Source organism: Pongo abelii, chromosome 3 (assembly GCF_028885655.2).
Source record: "Pongo abelii isolate AG06213 chromosome 3, NHGRI_mPonAbe1-v2.0_pri, whole genome shotgun sequence".
NCBI classification, from domain to species: domain Eukaryota; kingdom Metazoa; phylum Chordata; class Mammalia; order Primates; family Hominidae; genus Pongo; species Pongo abelii.
This window is the reverse complement of record NC_071988.2, coordinates 39,404,254-39,408,289: the sequence shown is the minus strand read 5'-3', so window position 1 is coordinate 39,408,289 and position 4,036 is coordinate 39,404,254. Positions and strand designations below refer to the sequence as shown.

Genomic DNA, 4,036 nt, shown 5'->3' with positions numbered 1-4,036 from the left:
TGCTCCCTAGGCTGGTCTCAAACTCCTGAGCTCAAGCAATCTGCCTGCCACAGCCTCCCAAAGTGCTGAGATTACAGGCGTGAGCCACTGTGTTTGGCCTGTTCACACATTTTTTTATGTAAGATGAATTTAAACTGGATGATAAAATTGTCTCTGATGTGAAATAAGTCAGAATAATTGCATTATAAATACTAAGGTTAAAAAAGCATAATTTATTTCTGTCATTGAAATACCATTGAAAAATTAAATAACATTATTTAAATACCAGGAACCAACCATACCATTCAAGCAACATTTCTTGAAAATTCATTAGGGATATTGTAAAAGTATAAGACATGGCCCCTGCCCTTAAGGAGCTTTGTTATAATTTATGTGAGGTAAGACAGATACAAAGCATCATCGTTGTTATTTTTACTAAGAGAAGTAGTATGGTGAAGTGGAAAATAATACAGGCTTTTAAACCTTAGGTGTAGATCCATATTTTTAGTTCTGCCATCCCATTAATGTGTGATCTCTGCAAAGATACTTAACTGCTCCTAGGCTCAATTTCTTTAGTTTTACAGTGGGGATAATGATGCTAATTTTTTTGTTTGTTTTTTGTTTTAGAAAGGGTCCCACTCTTTTGCCCAGGCTGGGGTGCAGTGGCACTGTCTCAGCTCACTGCAACCTCTGCCTCTGGAACTCAAGGGATCATCCCACCTCAGCCTCCCAGGTAGCGGGGACTACAGGCACATGCCACCATGCCCAGCTAACTTTTGTATTTTTGGTAGAGACGGGGTTTTGCCATGTTGCCCAGGCTGGTCTCAAACTCCTGAGCTCAAGTGATCCACCTGCCTCGGCCTCCCAAAATACTGGGATTAGAGGCGTGAGCCACCGCACCCAGCCAGGATGCTAAATTTAAAGGACTGGTTTTTAGCCAGGCGTGGTGTCAGGAGCCTGTAATCCCAGCTACTCAGGAAACTGAGACAGAAGAATTGCTTGAACCTGGGAGGCGGAGGTTGCAGTGAGCCGAGATCGAGCCACTGTACTCCAGCCTGGGCAACAGAGTGACAGCCTGTCTAAAAAAAAGAAAAAAAGGAAAAAAAGAACTGGTTTTTTTTTGTTTTCTTTAGAGATGGGGATCTCACTGTGTTGCCCAGACTGGTCTATGAACTCCTGGGCCCAAGCGATCCTCCCTCATCAGCCTCCCAAAATGCTGGGATTACAGGCCTGAGGCACTGTGCCCGGCCAGGACAGTTGCAAGAATTAAATTGCAATATGGATGCAAATACCTAAGTAAATGCTTGATATGTGTCAGGTGTTTGAAAAACATTAGTTTATTCTCCAACTGAATTGAAGGGATTGAATATTTTCTAACTCGTTTCTACTTATTGATAAATAATAGTTTTATTATTGGTGAATTTTAAAATTGAAGTTAGCTAAAACTGCAATCATTTTAACAACCAAAACTTTAATTTTCTCAATACTAAAACTCAATTCCGCGCCAGGCCTGCCAGACACCTGCGCCCTCCTGCAGCCGCCGCCACAGCTGCCAGCATGTCTGGCCCAGACATCAAGACACCGTCCGCCATCCAGATCTGCCGGATTATGCGGCCAGATGACGCCAATGTGGCCCGCAATGTCTAGGCTAGACCATCCTGAAGATGACCGAGGAGGCGGGCGCCATCATCAGCACCCGGCATCGCAACCCCCAGAAAGGGGAGCGCTGTGTGGCCGCTCTGGTTCGGGTCGAGTGCACCGACTTCCTGTGGCCCATGTGCATCGGTGAGGTGGCCCACGTCAGCGCGGAGATCACCTACACCTCCAAGCACTCTGTGGAGGTGCAGGTCAACGTGATGTCCGAAAACATCCTCACAGGTGCCAAAAAGCTGACCAATAAGGCCACCCTCTGGTATGCGCCCCTGTCGCTGACGAACGTGGACAAGGTCCTCGAAGTGCCTCTTGTTGTGTATTTCTGGCAGGAGCAGGAGGAGGAGGGCCAGAAGTGGTACGAAACCCAGAAGCTGGAGCGCATGGAGACCAAGTGGAGGAACGGGGACATCGTCCAGCCAGTCCTCAACCCAGAGCCGAACACTGTCAGCTACAGCCAGTCCAGTTTGATCCACCTGATGGGGCCTTCAGACTGTACCCTGCACAGCTTCGTGCATGAAGGCGTGACCAAGAAGGTCATGGACGAGGTCGCCGGGATCTTGGCTGAACGCCACTGCAAGACCAACCTCGTCACAGCTTCCATGGAGGCCATTAATTCTCACGACAAGATCAGAAAAGGCTGCATCAAGACCATCTCGGGACGCATGACCTTCACGAGCAATAAGTCCGTAGAGATCGAGGTCTTGGTGGACGCCGACTGTGTTGTGGACAGCTCTCAGAAGCGCTACCGGGCCGCCAGTGTCTTCACCTAAGTGTCGCTGAGCCAGGAAAGCAGGTCGCTGCCCATGCCCCAGCTCGTGCCCGAGACCCAGGATGAGAAGAAGCGCTTTGAGGCCTGGCTCGGTGGCTCACGCCTACAATCGCAGCACTTTGGGAGGCTGAGGCGGGCGGATCACTTGACGTCAGGAGTTCAAGACAAGCCTAGCCAACATGGCAAAACCCCATCTCTACTAAAAATACAAAACTTAACTGGGCGTGGTGGCGGGCGCCTGTAATCCCAGCTACTCAGGAGGCTGAGGCAGGACAATCTCTTGAACCTGGGAGGCAGATGTTGCAGTGAGCCAAGATCATGCCACTGCTCTCCAGCCTGGGGCAACAAGAGCAAAACTCTGTCTCAAAAAAAACAAAAAAAAACAAAAAAAAAAAACTAGAACTCAAATATCCAGGATTTTTAATCAGGTAACTAATGTAGATAAGGGGGAAAAAACTAAGAATATACTGATTTATGCCAGGCATGGTGGCTCAGGCCTGTAATCCCAGCTCTCAGGGAGGCAGAGGCGGGAGGATAGCTTGAACCCAGGAGTTCGAGACCTGCCTGGGCAATATAGTAAGACCCCGTTCTCCACAAAAAGGAAGAAAAAAAAAGACAAAAAAAAAAAATAAGCTTAAGAATATACTGATTTACCTGGAAAAATGTTATTTGTAATCCCAACTTGCTCTCTGAATGTAATAATATCACGTAACATCAGTGACTTTTTTTTTTTTTATTTTTTTTGAGACAGACTTTTGCTCTTGTTGTCCAGGCTGGAGTGCAGTGGCGTGATCTCAACTCACTGCAACCTCCAACTCTCGGGTTCAAGCAATTCTCCTGCCTCAGCCTCCCGAGTAGCTGGGATTACAGGCTTCTACCACCATGCCTGGCCAATTTTTTGTATTTTTAGTAGAGATGGGGTTTCATCATGTTGGTCAGGGTGGTCTCAAACTCCTGACCTCAGGTATTCCACCTGCCTCGGTCTGCCAAAGTTCTGGGATTACAGGCATGAGCCATCACATCTGGCCAGTGACTTTTTAATATATAAAACCATGCCTTGGGCTGGGCTCGGTGGCTCACCCTGTAATCCCAGCACTTTGGGAGGGTGAGGCGGGTGGATCACCTGAGGTCAGGAGTTCGAGACCAGTCTGACCAACATGGTGAAAACCCCATCTCCACTAAAAATACAAAAATTATCCATGCATGGTGGTGTGCGCCTGTAGTCCCAGCTACTCAAGAGGCTGAGGCAGGAGAATCCCTTGAACCCAGGAGGCAGAGGTTGCAGTGAGCCGAGATTGAGCCACTGCACTCCAGCCTCAGCGACAGAGCAAGACTCCGTCTCAAAACAACAACAACAAAAACTTGTTCCAAATCAGAAATCAATCATAATTTATACGATAAAATTTCTCATTTTCCTTTTGGCTAAGTACAAAATATAGGAGGATTTGGGCCCGGCACAGTGGCTCACACCTGTAATCCCAGCACTTTGAGAGTCCGAGGTGGGCGGATCACTTGACGTCAGGAGTTTGGGACCAGCCTGGCCAACACGGCGAAACCCCGTCTCTACTAGAAATTCAAAAATTAGCTGGGCATGGTAGAGTGTACATGTAATCTCAGCTATTTAGGAGGCTGAGG

General features: G+C 47.8%; 1 pseudogene; it reads left to right on the top strand.

Moving 5' to 3' along the window:
- The first annotated feature begins 1,499 nt into the window (after positions 1-1,499).
- LOC100436989 (putative cytosolic acyl coenzyme A thioester hydrolase-like) lies at positions 1,500-3,033 on the top strand (annotated as a pseudogene).
- Positions 3,034-4,036: the final 1,003 nt, after the last annotated feature.